This window comes from Neltuma alba, unplaced genomic scaffold (genome assembly GCF_004799145.2).
Source record: "Neltuma alba isolate B1F8T4 unplaced genomic scaffold, ASM479914v2 tig00011224_pilon, whole genome shotgun sequence".
NCBI lineage: Eukaryota > Viridiplantae > Streptophyta > Magnoliopsida > Fabales > Fabaceae > Neltuma > Neltuma alba.
Window position 1 is genome coordinate 59892 of NW_021635946.1, and position 21847 is coordinate 81738.

The window sequence follows — 21847 nt, forward strand, 5'->3', positions numbered from 1 at the left end:
ATTTTGATTACCTAGTGACACGGTTCATCAAATGGCGCCATTGCTAGGGAGCCTTACTTGTTAAGATTCTCAGCAATTCACTGGTTTGCAAAAAAAAGAAAAGAAAGATAGAAAACCTAAAGCTAAATAAAAAGTAGCATTAGTGTTTCTGAATTGTTTCTTCATTTTCATTACTTTGTGCATTGTTGTTGAATTGCTTCTTTTATTGTTGCATTTTGATTCTTTTCTTTTTGTGGGTTGTCAAGGATTTATAACAATTTGGTTAGCTTGTAAATTGTTTGAATTCTTACTGTAGTAACCTTTTTCATTGATTGATCTTCCATTAAATCTGATGACAGTTGATTGTTTTTATGCTTTTGAAATCTTCTTTTAGTAGGAAAACTAATATCACTGTGTAAGGGTTTAATTTGCAAGATTGGTGGTGCTAGAAGTATTAAAAAGCTGCTGAATTTCGTTTATCACAAGAAAGCGCCATGGTGGATCTCCTTAGGTGCCGTCACGCCTCTGACAGAAGTGATTTGGTGACAAGAGCCGAGGCGGATTTCATCAAGAGCCGTGGCGCCTACACAGATTTGGGTTGGGAGTTGTCTCTATAATAGACGCCGCGGTGGATTTGAGCAAGTTCTACAGTGGATTGCACATACTTTCCCCTTAGCTTCTTGGATTTTCCCTGATCCTTTTCTTTTGGCATTTAATTCTTTAGTCTTCCCCCTTGTTTCTTAGTTGTATGTCCCAGGATAAAACCATTTTGCCTTTTGATTGGGAAATTCATAGAACTCTTAGGCAAATCAAGAAAACCAAACAAACAGCCAATTCTAGCAAGCAACCTATATTGAGTGAACCCTTTCCTCAAGTTGAATCTTGCTCTCACTCAGAACTTGAATCTACTTCAAGAGGGTTGTAGACAATCATTTTGTAATGGATCAAGATAATAACAATACTCAAAATGAGAGAGGTAATGCTACAAATAGACCTCAAAATGAAAGACAAGCTGAAAATGTTCTTCATAATGCTAACCTTCAGTTGAATAGAGATGAAGAGAATAAGAGCATTAGAGAAATCAATAACTCAAGTGTCAACTATGATCCATATGGTTTCTATAACTTTGAAGCTGACTTTGAACTTAAAGGTACCTTGATTAATACCTTACCAAGATTTCTTAGTCTTGTAGGGGATGATCCATATAGGCATCTTCAAAACATGCATTTTGTTTGTTCCTCTATGAAGCCTCATGGTGCTTAATTGGAGGATGTGCTAAGGAGGACTATCCATTTCACACTGGAGGGAAATGCCAAAGAGTGGTTGCAAAGTCTCCCTTAACACTTCACAACACTTACATAGGAACAACTTAAGAAAGCCTTTTTAGAGAGGTATTTTCCTGCATCAAGGATATCCAAATTGAGAAAGGCTATCTATAGAGTTCAACAAGATAGTAGGGAGACCTTGTATGAATATTGGACTCGACTTCTCGCCATGCTCTCTAAATGTCCAAATCATCAAATTAGCAAGTCTAATATGATCCAATATTTCTATGAAGGTTTGCTATCTCATCACAAGAACACAATAGATGTTGCAGTCCATTGTTCACTATTTGATTTGACTCCTCATAATTCTTGGGAATTGTTGGAGAAGATGGCTAACACCAACCAACAATTCAGCAGAAGGGATAACCAATTTTTAGTGAGATTTTGAGGTCAAGTACTAATAATTTTAACTCTCAAATTGCTATCTGATAGCATACAATATGGAGGTCATGAAGCCGAAGTAGTACTTATCCAATTAGAGGCCCAACAAGCCCTCCAGAGTATTCAGGAAATTTATAACTCAAGAATGCTTACATGGAGGAGGACATGGATCATTCCTTGGATGATGACATGGACACGTGCGGAGCTTAATGTGACATATGGAAGGCCACCCCGAAAGCCACCATGGCATATGAGTCGTTGGAGTATAAATACTTGGACCTTGAGAAAGACAAGAACATGTGTTCTAAGAGCCCAAAAGGAGCATTTGAAGCCAATTCTTATGTTATTAAAAGGCCCAACATAATTATATGTGCCCGGAGGAGTCCATTAGAGCTATAATCTTTTAAATTGGGGCCCAAATGCATTATGCTATGGACCATGGGAATTCCAGAACGTGATTCAACCACATTCAAGCCCAAATGGATGTCTTAAAGGCCCATACATGCTTATGGACGTGAATAGCAATTATGAAGATCTATTTGGAAGGTCCAAGAAGCATCAAGAAGGCGTCTTTATGTATTAGTTATGGTTTAATTTCATTTTTTTCAAGTTTCCATTTTTATTTGCATTAAATAAGGCCTTTTGGTCAAAGATTGCATAAGAATATTTTAGGTTAGTTTCCTATTTTTAGGTAGCAGCCTTTTTCTTCAAGAAAAGGTAATTTCCTATTTCCTTGAGCTTTAATAGGCGCCAACCAAGATAGTCAATCATCATTAAGGCACATTTATGGCATTTATGACCTAGGGTTTTTTATTCTAGATTGTTCTTTTGCTGCCTATATAAGGCTACGTTTTTTGTAATTGGAGATCAGATTTGAATGAATGAATTTTAGAGAATTTTATTTCTCTTGAGTGAGCTTTGCTTGCCGCCTCGTATTCTTGTGGGAATACTCGACTGTATCAAGGACTGATCATCCTTGTGGTGTCTTCATGGCTAGGGTTGTAAGAGACAGGTTCTCTTAAGGTCCTACCTTCGATCGTTCGTCTAGTTTCCTAACTTGTTTCTAGCCGATCCGTATCCGTTCCTTATATCATTTGGTATCAGAGCTAAGGTTTGCTAGCTTTCAAGTTCTATCCTTTTGGTGTTTTCATTTTTGTTGCTTTCTCTATTGCTTCCGTTTTCCTTTCGTTTCCATTCTTCTCATTCTGTCTTCCTCCTTTCTTCCTTATTTTCATCCCTTTTATTATTTTTTTTCGTTTTTTTCCCTTTTCCTCTCCTTCCCACCCATTGTTTTTTTTTTCTGTTCACTTGACTTGCTTTGCTCTTTTGAGTAGCAAAATAAAAAAATAAAAAAAATTCGTGAAAAAAAAGAAAAAAAAAGTGATGTTGTGTTGAAACAAAAAAAAAAAAAAAAAAAGGGGCTGCAAAGTTGCTGAAAAAAAAAAGAAAAAGAAGAGTTTCAGATTTTGGAGATTGCAGCATAAGAGACAAGTTTCCTAATTTGAAAGAGCTTCCATTGCAAGTCACAATTAATTTCCTAAATCTTTATACTTGGGTGGTAAGACTCCTACTTTCCTATTTCTACTTTCCTTTATTTTATCTAGTTTCCTATTTTGAATTACTTTCCTTTTCATATTACTTTCCTATTTTCTTTCTTCAAGTTTCCTATTCCTTTTCCTTCCTTTTCATATTACTTTCCTAATTTCAGTTCTTTTCTTGCAAGGTACTCACTTTCCTAAAGTTGTCTCAAGGTAGTACTTTTCCTAATTACTTTGTTTCCTATTTTCCTTTACTTTCACAACCTTATTTTCATTTTGCAATTTCTGCCTCCCTTTTTCCACGTTTTTTTTCCTATCCATTTTTTTTAAATCATAAACTTCTTCTCTCCTCATTTTGCCCCTCCTTTTATTCCATCCTCACGTTTGGCCTATCCTTCTTTTCCCCTCTTTCACATAGTCACTGGTTTCTTACCAATTTTGGTTGTGAAGATTACCGCAAACTAACATTGTCTCTTGATTTTGTTGAGTTTCAATCAAGAATATTATAGGAGGCAAGCTTGAGTGGTAAAAGGCAAGAGTGTTATGCATCAATTTAAAAGCCAAATTTGAGAGAAACATGAGTGGCATAAATTGTTTTGAGTGAAACACGTGAGTAGAGTGGTGAGGTCCATTCTTCTCCTGTTTCTAACCTTTCAGGTACCAAATATGTATGGTCATAAAGAGCTTAGGGAAGATCTCAACTTCTTCCTAAAAGAAGTCCAAAAGCTAAATGCTGAAGTAGACCATTTGAAGTCTAATCGCAGCTCCAAGTCTAAAAGAGACTTGCATAGAAGATTGCAAGAGTTAAAACAAGGCTCCATGACTGTTGAGGGCTATCATAATGAGATGGAGTTAGCAATGATTAGAGCTGGGATAAAGGAGACTCCAGAAGCCACTATGGATCGCTTTATACATGGGCTTAATCCTAGATTAGCTTGTGTTGCAGAAATGTGCAGCTTCATGGAGATTAAAGATTTGGTTTCTCTACTTAGTAAGCATGAGCGAGAACTCAAGAGACATAAATATTCAGAAAGACAATGCTCCTCTTCAAAGAAGAATAATCAAGAGAAAGATGTCATCTCCACATCAAATTCAAAGGAGATGGATTCCATTATTTCGAATAATTGTGAAAAAGAAGAGAGTTTGAGCAAAGAAACAAGTGCAATAGAGAACATTGAGTGTTGTGAAAATAATGAGAGTAAAAATGAGAGTGTTTCTTTGAGTGAAGAGAAACATGGAAAGAGTTGTGAGAAAAATGAGGTTAAAGGTGATTGCAAGGATATTTCTTTGATTACTAACCATCTTAATCATCCTTTGCCCTGTGTTTCTGGTGTGTTGCAGGTAGTTGATTTGATTCCTAAAGTGCCACTCGATGGATTCTCATTTCATTCAAGCAATGTTGAAAAACATGCTGATAGCCTAAATTTTGTTATTCCCAATGACTTTTTGTCTTTAAGATGTCTTAAACTTCTCACATTGAATTGTCCTTGTTATATGAATTTTGTTGTTCACAGGTGTTCTTATTACATTCAGATTATGGTTAAGAGGCTTTCTTATTACCTAGATTTTGTTGTTGCTTTAGGTTATTTTGCAAATGCATAAGGGATTCACATAATCATTTATATTTGGGTGCATGTAAGAAAGAAAAGATTTCTAACCCAAAGCAATTTTCACCAACTTCCAATATTAGAGTATCCTCACATGACCTCAAGGAATCAAGATCCTTTTCAAGATCTTGCCAAGATCTATCACACAACTTACATGATTCTTCTACTCAGTAAATATTATTTCCAAATTATTTTTGCAAATTCTAACTTCTTCCCTTTTGATCCAAGTCAAGATTCGAAGGACGAATCTTTTCAAAGAGGGAGGGAATGATAGCATACAATATGGAGGTCATGAAGCCGAAGTAGTACTCATCCAATTAGAGGCCCAACAAGCCCTCCAGAGTATTCAGGAAATTTATAACTCAAGAATGCTTACATGGAGGAGGACATGGATCATTCCTTGGATGATGACATGGACACGTGCGGAGCTTAATGTGACATATGGAAGGCCACCCCGAAAGCCACCATGGCATATGAGTCGTTGGAGTATAAATACTTGGACCTTGAAAAAGACAAGAACATGTGTTCTAAGAGCCCAAAAGGAGCATTTGAAGCCAATTCTTATGTTATTAAAAGGCCCAACATAATTATATGTGCCCGGAGGAGTCCATTAGAGCTATAATCTTTTAAATTGGGGCCCAAATGCATTATGCTATGGACCATGGGAATTCCAAAACATGATTCAACCACATTCAAGCCCAAATGGATGTCTTAAAGGCCCATACATGCTTGTGGACGTGAATAGCAATTATGAAGATCTATTTGGAAGGTCCAAGAAGCATCAAGAAGGCATCTTTATGTATTAGTTATGGTTTAATTTCATTTTTTTTAAGTTTTCATTTTTATTTGCATTAAATAAGGCCTTTTGGTCAAAGATTGCATAAGAATATTTTAGGTTAGTTTCCTATTTTTAGCTAGCAGCCTTTTTCTTCAAGAAAAGGTAATTTCCTATTTCCTTGAGCCTTAATAGGCGCCAACCAAGATAGTCAATCATCATTAAGGCACATTTATGGCATTTATGACCTAGGGTTTTTTATTCTAGATTGTTCTTTTGCTGCCTATATAAGGCTACGTTTTTTGTAATTGGAGATCAGATTTGAATGAATGAATTTTAGAGAATTTTATTTCTCTTGAGTGAGCTTTGCTTGCCGCCTCGTATTCTCGTGGGAATACTCGACTGTATCAAGGACTGATCATCCTTGTGGTGTCTCCATGGCTAGGGTTGTAAGAGACAGGTTCTCTTAAGGTCCTACCTTCGATCGTTCGTTTAGATTCCTAACTTGTTTCTAGCCAATCCGTATTCGTTCCTTATATCATTTGGTATCAGAGCTAAGGAACGGATATGGATCGGCTAGGGGAACAAATAAGCATATGTTAATGCTGAAAAGAAAAGAAAAAACAAATAAAAAAGAGAAAGAAGGAATAAAAATACCCTTGCAACTCTAGAGTTCAAGATCAAGAAATCAAAGCTTCAGTTGAACATTGTTAATGCTGTTGAATTCTACCCATTGATTTACACTTCATACTCTCCTTCATATGCATTCTTGTGCACTACCTTCCTATCTTTTACATTACAAGCCTCAAAAGTCCTCTTGATTCTTGAGTGCTCATGTTTTTGAGTGGTGGAGAGGTAGAGCTATTACAAGCATATGGTACAGTATTTGAATAAGTGAATGGAGTGAAAGAACCCTACACACTTGTGAGTTGAGTGATACACTAATTCCTTTGTGTGGTCTTTTATATCTTATTCACTTGGACTAAATTGTATATTATTGATTGATTTCTTTGCATTAGAAATGTTCTATGGATTGATATTAATTGAAGAGTCACTGTTGGTTGCAGGGTAGCTTGGACTCTTGAGCTTGCGTTTTCCTTCCCTTTCATTTTTCTCTTTAGCATTATGTTTAGATTGAATTTTGCCCAGAAATGCAAAAGCTAAGTGTGAGGGAGTTGATAAGCCTCATTATTTGCATATATTTCTAGTCCTAAACTTATGCTTTTGCCATTTGTATTTGTATATTTTGGGTATAATTAGCTTTCATTATGCATAAGAGATGGTGAAGGGAGTTGTAAGGTTTTATTTGTGTGTACTTTTGATCCTTGTTTGATGCAAATTTTAGGGAGTTTCTTCAGTGTTTTTGGCATTCTGTCTGAGACGCCATGGCATGTCACAGAAGGCGCCACGGCAAATTTGCAAAAGTACTCTTGGTAATAGGTGTCGCAATGGATGATAAAAAGAGCCACAACGGATGTAGTTTAATGGAGAGCTCAAAATCACTAATTGAAATGATGTCATTTTGGCTAGGCACCACGGTGGATGACGAAAAATTTCATATTTAAATACAGAAGTCATGTGCTTATGCAGGAATCGGTTCATTCAGTTCTTCCACCTCCAGATTTCCAGTTTGCTTGTTCTCTCCGCCTTCTCTCAATTCTCTCTTCCATTTTCATCCAAATCCTTCACCTTCCACTGATCATCCATGGATTTTTGTTGATTCTTGCTAATTCTGCTGCAAATCAAAGCATGAGTGGCTGAATTCCCAAGTTCTCCTAGCAATAAAGCTAACCTGAGTTGATGGAGTTGAACAGGGAGTCTTTTCAGATCTGATTTCCACTTTCTATTCTAAGATTCAATTGTATCAGTTGAACAATTGTGATTAGAATGAGAGTTGTGTGATTAGATTTATGTTTCTTGGAACTTAGATCTGATTGAACATTTGGAAGTGAGTTTGTATCCTTTGATTCAGTTGAATAGAGGATTCTCTGATAATTTGTAGATCTAATTCAATTTGCTTGGACTGTTGTTTTGTAATTCTGAATTTGATTGAATGATTTTGATGATTCATAGTTGTGGTCATCCTTAGAGAATTGCAATTGTGCTTCTCGAGTGTTCTTGTCAATTGATCAAGACAATGAATCTAGTAAGATAGTTGTTATTGACTTGTGGATTACAGAGATTTGGGCAGTAGTTGAATCTATCCCTTTAATTGACTCTAAGATACTCCAAATTATAAAATTGAACAAGAAAGGAAGGATGAGTTGCTAGGGGAACTATCATTTCTTATCTGAATCTCTTTTGCATTTTAGAACCTTTGTTGTCACCTTTTGTTTCGAATTTGTTTCTCACTTAGATTTTCCATTCTAAAACTTAATCTTTCACCTTGGTAACTTGATAATTAAAGTGAATTGTTAAGAATTAAACTACAACTTAAGGCTCCTTGAGAAGAATGACCTAGGTAGTGCCTCACCTGTTGTATTTTCCTAGTATAATTTTGATTACCTAGTGGCAAGGTTCATCACTTCTATTTATAGAATGGCCAAAATTTACCTCTTAGTAATTCTCTTATTTACCATGTAGTTTAACCCTTAACACATGGCAACATATTTGTCCATCTTCCTTTATGATATAGCCACATACTCTCCCTTATGTGTCCCTTAATTGAATGCAAGATGCCAACTCAATTGGACACCTAATCTATCATATGCAAGAATTGCTATTTTTTATTCAACAATTCATTCTTCCAAGTTTACCTTTCAACAATTTGTATTATTCGAATTAGGTCCTCTCCCTCTGAATTTGGTGCCAATTTCATTAGAAAAATAGCAAGAAATTCTGTCTCACCAAGCTTGTACTTATTACACTGTATAATCTCTCATTATTGGTTGAATTTTTCTTAGATCCTGTTAAATCCACTACTTTCAAAACTTTATTTCCTTGCTCTAATAGCCTCCTTTTGATGAGGAGAGATTCTCAATATTTTCTCATAATTTATTTCAACCTCTAACTCTTTAAATTAAAATTTTCCCAAAGTCAGCCTTCTATCGATAGAAATTGAGCTTTAAATATTTTTAAAGCTATCCTTTGCACTTTCTTAGGCTGGGAACAATTTTAAAATTCATAATAATTTTCCAAAAAATTTTTCTAAATTTTTCATGAATTATTGAGGCCCCTAAGTATTTTAAATAATTTAATATGTCCAATTTTTTCTTAATTAGCCAAAATTCTAAAGAAATACTAAAAATTCTAAAATAAATAATTTTTATTCTGTCTTCATCCTTCAAGCCTCAAATACTGCTTCATGCCCTTTGTTCTATTTTTTAGGATTTTTGGGAATTCCAGATGTACCTTCCTACTCTAATCATTATTGACCAGATATTTTAAAAATGCTGGTTTGGTCCTCGATCTGATCTTAGTTTAAAAGTTATTTCGTCTATATTTCTATTACACTACCTAGCTCTTAATCAATTCTAATTTTCTCATTTTCCTAGTTAAAATTAATAGGGTATGACAGGTGTCCTCCTAACAAAAAGAATTAACAGTGAAGATGAATAAGCAACTTGCCCAAACAAATTCCTAACACTTTACTAAAAACAATTCCAATAAAATATTTTTTATTTGTAAACAAATGAAATTAGACAATTAATTTACAAATATTGATAAAATTAGTTAAGTTAATTATTTATGAAAAAAATTTGTTGGTTTCTGTAAATTATCTCCTTTAATAATTTATATTGAAACCGCCCTTGTTGCTATAAATCTAATTTGATATGTGAAAGTTTCCAGGAAACATTATAAATTTGAGAAATAAAGTAAATTAGAGTCTTACATTAAATATCAAAGTAAACTTCTAACTAACTCTAACAATTAGGATCGGAAGAAATACGTTGACACACTACTAGAAAAAACATCTTTTATATTGGGTAGAATGGACAGTTGATATAAAAAAGATGACCGATGTAGAAAGGGATGGTGTTAAAAGTCCACACTTTTTATACCAATTAGGAAAGCGGTATAGAAAACTATAATTTTAATAACAGTTATTGTACCAACTGATGTAACCATTGAAAATTTAAATAAAAAAGGATCCACTTCTTACAGTCTAAAAAGTAGACCTTTTTTATTTAATTTTTTTACACGAGCTAATTCTTTTAATAACTGAATATTTCTTTTGCTAAACAAAAAAAACTATGAAAACACAAATTCTAGCGGTTAACAACTAACTAGTATTAGCGGGGGAAAAAAGGAAGGAAGATGATTTACCAATAGTCGACAAGAAGAAAGAAAATGAAGGCAAGTTCCTTTTGCAAGGATAAGCTAGATTCTCTAATAAGTACTTGGTCATTCAAGGTACTGCAATTCGGATTTGGTCATACTTAAATGACCATATACCTGGTAGAGCTCCTCATCCTATTTAATGGACCAAATACATCGATGATGCCTCAAGTCTCAAACGGCTCGCAACCTTTAATGGACAGATTCAAAGCTGATCTTGAACAAAAACAAACTGGTAGTGAGTTTAGGCAAATAGCCCATGAGAGAAATAAAACAGTGATAATGTTACCTATAGTGAGAATAGAATGGCGGAGGCAACAGATAGCTATGGAAGACGATTTAAGCACTCCATAGCATGCTTTCTCGTAGTTTAAGGTGGTAAAAATAAAGCGAGAGGGTCTTATCTATAGCTGGTAGGGCTGTTTAAGGGACAGGACAGGACTGGGATGGGACAGGACCGTCCTATCCCAATGAATAATGACAAGACAAGGAATTTGTCCCGTATCCTATCTTGTCCCGATATTGTCCCGGTCCTAGTCGGGATGGGACGGGATCAGGACGTCTTGGTACTCTTTTTTTCCTTTAAAAAAATGTCACATCCAGTAATATGGCAATTAGGAATAGGGATATTCCTAAATATAAGGGTAAAAAATGATAAGGAGAAATAGAAGATTTTGGTGCAAAATAATTATTATAGTTTTTTAGGCTAATTATGAAAAGTTTGACTAATTAAGGAAAATTGGTCAAGAATAATTACGGAAAAATATTTCCAAGCCTCAGAAAATTAAGGAAAGAATAAGGACAATGTTCCTTGAGAATTATATGGGATTATAAAATTGGTTTTATGACCAAATTGCCCTTAGAGAAATTACAAAGGAATTTAAGGGTGATTTAAGCTAATTTAAGGTCCTTTATTTGGAAAATTCCAAATAAATATTTTTAAGGAGAATAAAATCCCAAGAAAATTCTTATGATATCTCAAGGAATTATAAGAGATTATGAAATTAAAAGAAGACCCTCAAGTATCTAAGATTTTTCCCAATTCCTTTGAAAAGAGGAAAAAATCACTAAAGAGAAGGAAAATAGTTTTCCTTTTTATTTAATTATTGGAAAATTAAATTTGACACAAAGAGGGTAAAATTTGGGAAGATAAAAATGAGGAGAATAATTTATAGATTTAACAAAAAATAATTACAGAGGCCAGAGTACTGTAATTATAGAAAAGAAGTTAAACCCGGAATAAAAGTGCATCGATAAAGTGTTAATCAGAGTTTTGCACTTTGCTTAGCCCATAAGTTGCCACTTGTCAAGCTTTCAATAGATGATAATTAAAGCTTTCCAAGTGTCAAGCTACCAATGGAGATGATCTTGACTTTGGAATTTAATTACATTATGATTTAAGTTAATTAAGAGAGAGGATTAAGACTAAGTAAGCATTTGACACTTGGCAAATCATTAATGATGGTTGGTGGGATATTTTGTGAACATTAATGAGCTTTTCCTCCCCCTAAATCAGATCATATTTCGTCCAAGGCATGAAGAGAGGGAAAAAGAGAGAGCTTGAAGGGAAATCATGCAAAAAGCAAGCATATTTGATCTTCCAACTAAGATCCAAGCTTGGTAAGTTGTCTTAAGATGTTCCTTGCTTTGTTTTATTGCTTTGTATGATTGAAATTTATGGTTTTCCCTCTTCATTTAGAGCTGGCCGAAATGCTTATGGGGTAGGGGAGGAAGTTTTATGGTTCAATCTTGCTAGAACACTTTAAAGTATGGTAGATCCTAGTGGTTACAAGTGGTTGTAAGTTGATTTTGGAGTGTTTCCTTGGTTGTGTTGCTTGAGACCCATTTCGGCCAAGGTAAGATCTGAACCCTAGGATGAGTTTTTCAAAGTTTTGAGGCTTCCATTGTGTTCAAAATGAAAAAAGGTGTAGGGTAAACCTAAAGAACAAGTGTTGGAAGCCATAGAATCAAAGTTGAAATTTTTGGATAAGGAACCCTAATGGTTCTGTCAAGCTGAAACTAAAAGAAGAAAATTTATTTTGTTAAATCCAAGTAGTTATTTGGAATCTACATGAAAAATCATGTAGGAATGAGTCAAGAGGAAATTTTTAGGGTTAAAGGAAATAAACTCTAAAAATTCAAGAATAAAGATTGAAGCTTTAAGGGGTTTAGGAATTACTTGAGTTATGTTATTGATTCTTATGTGGAATGGTTGATGATTCTTGCTACCCTTTTTGTGGATTGCCATACTAGCGTTTGGTATTTTGGAAGAAAGAAAGAAGAACAAGAAAATCAAAGAGCATTGGATTAAGGTAGTAAGATTTAATTAACCTTAATGTTGAGTGTTGCATTGATTGTTATGCAATTTCATGTGCTATTATGTGGTTGAACTAAATGATGATGATGATGATGATTGTGTAGCTATACTCCTTGCTTTATGTGCCTTGGCTATTGCATGTTAGAGTGCTACATGTATGAGGTAAAGTAGTTCCCTATTAATAGCAAAAGGTTGAAATGCTTGTAATTGATGTATGTTAATGTTTTGGTTGATTGATCTTGCTACTGGGATTTCTTAAAATCTCATCCCCCAAATATAATCTAAAATTTTAGGGCCTGAAACTCCCAAGAGCAAGCTGCAGATTGGAGGCTAAATTATGGTGTCACACCATAAAAATTCATGGACATTTGGTTATGTATAAATATCAATGGTTGGTGTTGTAATTCCTAAGCAGGATGTCATTTTAGAGCCACTTTTTATTTAGTTACCGAATGAATTCCTATACAAAATTTGGTATACTTAAAGTTCATGTCCTGAGCTTCAAATTGATAGGTAGCACATTAAAAATGGTCAATTACACGATTTTTAATGATTTTTCAAAGTTAAGGTTCAGAGCCTGGAAAAAGGATTTTTGCCAAATAAACAGAGGTGAATTTCACAAAAACTTGACACTTTTTCAAATGGAATTGGTTCATAAGCTTATTTTTCCTTGAAAGAGGATTCAAAGAGAATTTTATAGAATTTTGAACCACTCCATTTCGATATTTCTAGATTAAGTTATGAATTTTTAAAGTTGGGTGGGCAGAAAACTAGATTTTTACCTGATGAACAGTAAAAATCTGAAAATGAGCGTTTTTCATAAACTTTTGAGCCCAAGACCATCCAATGTGGTCTAAAATGGTTTTGATTAAACCCTAAGTGGATCTAATAGTAAGGTATGACAAAAAACACTATGGGCCTTTTAATGGGAGATTTTAAACACTGTGGGCTTTTTAATTGGAGATTTTAAATGCCGTGGGCCTCATGGGATATTTAAAAAACGCTATGGGCCTTCAATAGGAGATTTACTTTTCATATATCAACAACTTTACTATCTAAAAAATAACATATATGAAGACAGCTTTATATCTACTCATTTATTGAATGCTCGTGTGATATATAGTGAGGATACACTGAAAAATAAACCATTACACACAAACATCATGATAATTTAAGTATTCAACAAACGGGACAGTAAGAAAACAAACCTTGATTACTTGATACATGGATTTCAAATTTTCTAGTGCAAATGATGTGTTGGATCTTCCCAGGAAGTAGGAAGAAGCATCAATTGTCATACCATTTTTGAATAAAACCAAAGTTATATTCACAATAAAAGCTCACTAGAGACCATTTGTCACTGTCAATCAATTGTCGAAACTCTAAATAGTCATTAAAACACCTAATTAAAAGGCTTTAACAATTAAAACAATAAAAGCTCACTAAAATTCTAAGCATTAACAGTCTCAAATTATCAGCAAATATAAAAGATCTAAATCAATAGATTCATAGTTCCACAGTCCATGGTCTCAAAGTCAAACCATAAAGAAACAAAACAAACAGTCCAATGAATCCATGACCAAATCACCACACTACATCAAAAATCTTGTCCACAACATGACAACACATAAGCATTTGCATTTTGCATACAAAATATTATAAACCAGAAAACATTAGAACCAAATCCATCCAGTACACAATCCAATATTTATCGGTTATTTGAGGCAGCTAATTCTTCTACAAATGAAGACAAGGAAAAGAAAAATTGTTAATATTAAGTTAATAAATTAGATAAAAAAGGAATTTTAAAAAAAAAAAAGATAGATATTACCATGTGCTACAATCTTAGTTTCATTGAAGTCATCAATGTCTAGTCCTTTCAGTTTCACTATTGATGGAGATAGCCAATTTTATGCATAAATTAACGCCTCAACTGTCACACCTCCTTTATTATCCTATTATACATCAATTGGAACTGTTATAACGCATTTCCAAATGTTTTCGGATGAAAAATTTTAGTCCTAAAATTTCACACTTAATTTTGTCCGCACACTATTCATTTGAAATTGGGTCAACTTTGAAAATTCATTACTAATTCTAAAAAAAATCAAAATGAGGTGGTTCCAATTTTCATGCGAAGCTTGCTAACAGTTCTATAGAGAAAAAATATTCATTAGACTCAATTCTGTTCAGGAGAGCATCAGAAAATTTGACAATGTGTACTATTCATATGGTCAATTTTTGGATTTCCAGGATTTTTGCCCAACTTTGGAAGGACATAACTTGTAGTACAAAACTCCAATTTTAATGATTTGCCACTTATTTTAATGCTAAAAATGATATCTATAAGCCTGTAAAATCTCAAGTCCAGATTCTCTCATTTGCTTATTATGTTATGTGTCACAAGTTTAGCCTCTTTTAGGATACTTTTATCCCCTAGCTCCATTTTCTTGAATTTATTTCCCCTTTTCCTCTTTCCACATCCTTTTGGTATTATACCAATCAAATTTCCAACATTAGGGCATGTCATGCCAACACAATTTACATCATATTATTATCCATAATTCATTACAAACTTAGCATAAAGTTTAATAACACATTACATGACATTCCAAAATAACATAATGATCATCAAGCTTCTTTATCCCAATATTAACTCCTTACCTTGATCTAAGGATGAGCCACTTCCTAAATGATAAATGAATTGACATAGGAGGAATGAGATTTCTAAGACATGTTATAGAACTTCAAGACATCCTCAAGTCACATAAAATCATGCTTAGTCTCATGCTAGGAGAGGAACATCAACACTTCCACATTAACACAACTCAATGCATTTTGCCAAAGCATAAATCAAGGTTATTCAACCAACCAACTCACAATACTAGTTCCTTAATCCTAATCCAAAACAAGCAATATAGAATCATCACATTAAACAAGCAAGATATAGAATCAAATTATAATTCAAAGCTACCTTTTATCACTTGATTAACTTGGTCTCCTTAAAGCATAGTGATCCTCCTTGACTTCTCCTCACAAATCCTATTAAATCAAGCATAAACATAGGCTATATTAATAACCAAACAACTTAAATACAATCCTTAAACTTTACATTTTCCTTCCCCTTTCTTTGATTTTTGATAAAATGATTCTTCCTTTAGAATCAATAACCTCATGACTCAACCCCTACATAATTTTTCATGAAGAATTCAAATGTGGAATCAGATTTTCAAAAATCGAACTCCTTCCCCATGAACAGTAGCTGGTTGAATAGGGGGTATTTATTTTTAAAAATTCTATTTTTGATTTCAATGATTTTAAACACTTCCCAACAACATATCCCTACACAAAAACACATTCTAAACCCATTGGAATCATCAAATCAAGCCAAAATAATTTCCTTCTGCATGAACAGTAACTGGCCGAAACAAACATATATAATCGTAGGTGGATTTTCTTCCAAAACCAATCCATACGCCACTTATACATGCTTATTCCACTTGGTAATTAAGGTTTCTATCCTTTCCTAAACCTTCCATAATCAGACTGAAATTTGGCAGCATCACACTTGGAATATTCAAGTCAAAACCCTTACTAACCAAGCTTGAAACTTAGGAATAGGGATGCTTAAACATACCTTAATGTTTCCTTGGTGTAACTTGAGTGATTCCTTGTCTAAAACCATTGAGAATTTTGATTGGTTAGTGCTGGAAACAAAGTGACAGAACCTCCCCTTGTTTTTCAATTTTTCTAATTTTTTTTTGTATTTTAGGAGGGGATATTTATAGAAAATTTAATCTGCCATTTCCCCCTGATTTGCATGCCCAAAATGATAGACAAGCAGGTATGGTGGCAACCATCAAATACAAGGGAAGTTCAGATTTGAACAAGTGTCCAATCTCTAGATTTTTCCAAGCATTTATCTCTTAATTTTGTATTTATTTAATTAATTTTTGAGTAGCCAGCAAGCAACAAAATTGGGCCCTAATTAGGCTTAATGTGGGCCCCACAAATGGCTTGGCTAGCTCAAAAAGTTGGCCCATAATCCAAACAAAATCTCAAACCAATTTGAAACTTTATCAGTTACTATTAACTAGTAACATTTTATAATTTTTCTAGACCTCTAAAAATTCATTTCTCTCTGTGATAATTCACCTTTTAATATAAGAACATGATTTGGAAACTTTCAGAATTTTTTGCCACGTTTAGGTATTTATTTTCAATTTTCTCTGATTAGGCCTTTATCAGTGTCACTGCGAAAAAATAAATTCCTGAACTTTCAAGGCCTAAAACTACTTTTACAAATTCAAATAGATATTTAGATGATTTATCCATCTTTTTTTTCAAATTTATTGAGGCCTCTAACTAATTAAAATAATTATTTTCCTTTAATTTTCCACTATTTTTCCAAAAAACCTCTGTTTACAGGAAATTCTGAAATAATTTATTCTTACAATAATTCCACCTTCTGAGCTGCAACCGAATTTTCAAAACCTCTAATTCAAAATTTTCCCATTTTTCAGGAATTTTTTAGAATTTTTCTCAAATTTTTCCGTTTTGCCCTTCCTAAACCGATAATTGCGAAAATGTAAGCCCAAACCTTATCAAGGTTTCACATCAAAAGTTATTTCATCCCCTCGTCTAGTTCCTACATTGATCCTCATCCCAATTTTTAATTTTCTATATCCAGGTGAAATTTTTTGGGATGTGACATCAACCATCTTTGGGGATAAATAACTCCTGAAATCATCAATGACATGACCCCCTGTGCTAAATGCAAATTCTAAAGATATGGTAGACACAGGCATGGCTAAAACATCACATGCAATCATTGAAAGGACTCTGTACTTCATAGCATTAAGGTTCTACCAGGCCATAATATTAAAGTCAAGTTCATGCGCTTTAACTAACTCAGCTTACAGATACTTCTCCACTCTACATACTTGTCTGATTGAGTCTCAGTCTCAGATTGGGCAAGGAACCTTCGAGCCGATCGCTTAGGATGCACAAAATGTACTAGTAGTTTCACTTGCAACTGGTCTATTACTTTGTCTTTGAATTTGCATATGAAATTGAGATGTGTAAAGCCCACCTGAATAACAATCATACAACTGATACAAGACGATTGAGACTATTTTTGACATATGTTCACGTTGTGCTTGGCTTTGAAACATCTCCTCAATAGCAAAGGTGAGATATTTCATTTTATACCTTGGGCCAAGTACCACTGCTATCACCACAAGAGGATTAAGAGTTTGCAAGTCACCCTAATACTTATCATACTTAATCTTCATCCTCATAGCCATCTCACATACCATCTCACATAGCAAAGAATTAGGATCCTCTCCATGTTCATTTAGAATAGTAAACACATCAACTATGTTTTGGAAGCATGTATTTGAGGTGACACTAGTTGATCCAGAAAATTACAATGTGATGTCATGGAACTCTTGCAAGAAGCTACAGAAAACGTTAGCTTGTCTCAAATCAAATGCATCAGGAGGACCAATTAACTTGTTCTCCAAGAAGTGGTTTATGTAATCCCAATCTTCTTTTGCCATTATTTCAAAAACATTACTAAATTTAATGGCATTTTCCAGCATAATGTAGGTTGAATCCACCTTGTTAGGCAATCCATGCTTTGAATCAATTTTTATTTTTTCCACTAGCTCCTTAAACTTACGAAACCTTATAGGTGAGGATCAAATATTTAATGGCATTTCGAATGGCTACAATACACCTATGCATCTCCTTCACACCATCAGAAATAATAAGATTCAGAATATGTGCACAACAACGTAAGTGCAAGAACTCCCCATCACGTACTATTGCAGTAGAGATTAAGAGATGCTTATTATCCTGGGGCATTGATAAGTTGTTTACTATAATAGTGGATAATGCTTCTTCAAATGACATTGCAATATCAACTTTGAAAGATGTCATTATCACCTTTATGGTTTTCAACCACACAAAAAATCAAAAAAATTTGCCTCTGGTAATTCCAATGATCATCAATCCAGTGAGCAGTTAGACACATATAGTTGGTATTCTGATTGGACGTCCATGTATCAGTGGTAAGAGAGACACGAGCATTTGAATTTTTAAAATACCTTTTCAACCTTCTTGCTTTTTCATAATACAACTTCAAACAATCCCTAGTTATTGTTGCTATTAAGGGAATTTGAAAGCGAGGTTCTAGTGCTCTTATTAGCTCTTTAAAACCTTTACCCTCCACTGTTCAAAAAGACAGTTCCTCCAATATTAAAAATTTTACTAGAGCTCTCCTGCACAAGTCTTGACTAAAGAGATGATGAGTCAAACTTTTACTGCTGGCCCCTGTTGAGAACATGCATTACTTCAACTTGTTAGCCCTATAGGGATTTCTAGGACACTCTGTAAATGTTTAACAAGTCCACCTGTCCCATGTATGGTAGGGTAGCAGGCAATTGTTGTTGGGCAATACTTGCACTTTGCCTGTGGTTCCCCATTTTTCCACTGCTCTGGACGTAGTGAATAGAAACAGATGCTAAAAATGAATTTTAGATTAAACACAAGATAACTAGTGTAAATTTAAATGTTAAATCAAACTTGACAACACCCGGCATAAAGCTCTCAAAAAACAGCCAAATGTTCTTCTCTTTCTTTAAATCAATGAAAAAAAAAGACTACATTTTTATGAGTTCTGGGGTTTGTTGTTAAGGGTTTGAAAAGAGAAAAATGTGTTAAAAGAAACAAATACAAGAGTAGATCATCACAAAATATCATCTATCTATATATATTTATATATAATTGGATGAGGGCGTAAAGGCCACCTTTAAAAAAAATTTTTAAAAAAAAGACTATATTTTCACAATAAAAAAAACTAATAGCTGGAGGACGAGGCTTCTTCATTAGACGAGGAGGAAGAGGTAGCGAAGGCGTCATCTACCTTGTCATACTAGATCTGTCTATCATCAAGTAAGAGGTTGACTTTGTTGCTGAGGGTGTAGAAGTGAGATACCACACAGCGAATGCCATATTCAATCGACGCTACTCTTGCAAGTAGCTAGTCAAAAGGAGATGGAGGTAGAGGTGAGAGAGATGGTGGAGATGGGGAAGAGGAAAAGATAGAGGACGTGTTGGGATTGTTTTTTGCCACTTCACCATTGTGAGGCTGCCGGCAATAGTAGAGAAAGGTGATGGAGAAGGAGAAGGACAGTTGACTTCTAATTTTAAATGGCTGGTGATAGGATGTTGTGACCATTCGAGTTCAACTTACTTCAAAAAAACAAAAAGGCTAGAGATAGGCCAATGTAAAATTAGTAATATCGGTTGCTTACAATTATCGATGCCATTTAAGTTTTCTTACATAGGTTAGGTTAATGTTTGATGTAAAAAGTAATAAGGACCCCAGGAATGGTAATAATTGATGTAAATATTGTATCATTATATATAAAAATATTACTGCCTTATTTATTATGCCATTAGCACAATAATTGATGTAGCTAGGCAATTATCATTTTTCTAGAAGTGACAACTTCTTTTTCAATTTTATTTTTCTTCAAAATATTTGGTTGGGGATAAGATCATGAAGTTAATCTTTCTTTTCTTTTTTATTCAAGACAAAATGATAAACTTTCAAAAACTAATGATTACTTCCTACTTGGTTCAATAAGAGTTTTAGTTTTTCAGTAAGTCGAGTTTTGCACCTTTTATTATAAGGGAATTATATTCAAGTCCTAAGTAAGAGAAATTATTATTAAAAGGTCTCTTGAAATCATCAAATAAATCTGAAGTCCCAAAGGACTTGTATGTGGGTAAGAGAATGTAATTATGAAATTACCAAGCTAGCGTCACTTATTAGTTTAGTTGCATGCTGTGATAGTTGTTAGTATTGTTAACATTATGAAATTCATGTTATTTCATCACATTTTCCTTTAGTTATTACACTTTTCGGTAAACTAATGCATATTTGGATGTACTCATGAAAGGAAATTGTGCATAATTTATATTTAGACTAAAATTGTGGAATTTTGGTTAACTGTGAATATTTTGCCCATAATTCATCAACTTTGGTTTTCATAATTTTGTTAGATGGTTTAAGCTTGCCAATGGAGCCATTTTAAGCAAATATTAATCCCTATAAAGTTGGAAAGATGCTTAGGAAGCCATAACATAATGGAAAAAAAATCAAGCAAATAGAAGATGCAAAATAGAGCATTGTTGGCCTTAGTTAACAGAATCTTTTGGCCCTGTCCAGTAGCATTTCAAAGAGTAATTAGCTGTAGCTAATGGAGACATAGTGAAGCTATGTGTTTTGACAACAAAATTGATCCTAGGGCTTCATATCTATAAAACTCAAGGGGATACACCATTTTTACTATTCTTCATGTTTGAAAGCTTATTTTGGGAGGTTGCTTTGCTAGGGTTTGAGGGATTTAGAGCTATAGAAGCCAAGAATTGAAGATTTGAAGAGATTCAAGCCTATTTTCTTTGGTTTTACTATCTCCTTCCTCTTTCCTCTTTCCTCTTTATTTTATTTGATATGGCTATAGCCATTCCTTGTAGTTATGGTTATTTTTTGAACATGAGTAGCTGAGTTTCTATTCTAGGATTATTTTGAACCCTTGTATATACTAACTACTCATTTCTCCTTTATATTTGTGGTTAATGATATGATTAAGTTAATTTTACTCTATACTTAATGCTTCTTATTGATTGGCCACCAATAAGATTGTTGAGTTCACTTGATTGCTACTTGAGAGAGAGTTAGGTTGAGTGTAGAACTTGAGTTTAATCATGTGAGAACTTAAAGTTTGCAAGTGGAATGGATGGTTTTGTTAATGGGATAGAGATATACTTATTAACCTCACATAGAGATATACTTGTTAATGGGATAGTGATATACTTTTGTTAACCTCACATCTAAGGTTTGCAATGAAAATTAGGGTTTAATTAATTAATTGAGAGATTAATGAATTAATTGAACTAAACACTGATTTAGAGACTTGAGAGAACACTTATAGGCAATTTAGTATCCTTAGCTAGCTTAGTCTATAATTAAGAAGCATATATGATGGGAATTTAATTGGTTACCTTTGAAATACAAGGGCAATAAATAATCCTAGGACCTATTTTGTCTTTGGAGTTAAATAATCACTTTTTCTTTTTCTTTTTATTAATTTCTAATTTTGAATATAGTTTTCTTTCACTCTTGACATATTTTTGTGACTCAAATTAAGTGAAAGTATAATAATCAATACTTGACTAAGTTTTATAACCAAATCCTCATGAGAATGATACTTTACTCATCGCTTTATTACTTGTCTCGACCAGTACACTTGCAATGCAACCAAACATAACAAATCTAATTGTCAATAACAAGTGCGGACTACAGGTGGATATTAATTGGTAATACATATTGTGATAGTTGTTAATATAATTAGTTTAGTTGTTAATGACAATTGTGTGATGTAGGTGGATAGTTGTTGTTAATACATGCCACAATAGTTGCTAATATAACTAGTTTAGTTATTAATGAAAAGGGTGTATTGTATATTTACATTAATTGTTAATACATGCCACGATATGTTGGGAGTAGTATGAGAACTGTCACATCCTGAATTTTGAGCCTAGAAGTATACAAAATAGCCTGAAATGAGTAGGTT